The following is a 575-nucleotide window of genomic DNA, read 5'->3' on the forward strand; positions in this document are numbered from 1 at the left end:
ACTCTGAAAAGTGATTAATAAGTTTATTAGCTTTTCCACTCAAATTCTAATTTAAATGAAAACAGGACAAAATACTGGCAGATGTAGACCAAAATCTCTTTCACTTTTGAAGTCTGTAATTCATGAATGGGAGCTTGTTAAATTAGCTCCAGAACTAGAAAGATGTACCCATTCAAGAGCACTGGCTGTACCCCAGCTGGCTGCTATAAGAAAGGAAATAGGAAGGGGTTGAGCATCACCTGCCAACTTTCTTCTTCTAAGATCACTAATTAGAGAAAATCACTCTGCTTCTAGACAGGAAAGAATGCAAAAGTGGAAAGAGGTCAAGAATCTTGTACTAAGTGGGAGGGTAACATGAGGAACAAGGAACAAGGGAACCCCTAAATAATGTGACGGGTCATTAGTTCATTCAGTAAACAACATGATCACGAAGTTTCGAACAAACTGGCAGAATGAGCCAGACAGAATGTTCTTTGCCACTTTATACTAGTCAGAACCTGAAAGTCTGAAGCATTTTCTGTGTTAAAACCACATATTTGACTGAGTTTATTGCACATCATAATATGTGGTGGTAA

The sequence above is a fragment of the Elephantulus edwardii genome, unplaced genomic scaffold (assembly GCF_000299155.1).
Source record: "Elephantulus edwardii isolate Elephantulus edwardi_28Jun2011 unplaced genomic scaffold, EleEdw1.0 scaffold00477, whole genome shotgun sequence".
Taxonomy (NCBI): Eukaryota; Metazoa; Chordata; class Mammalia; order Macroscelidea; family Macroscelididae; genus Elephantulus; species Elephantulus edwardii.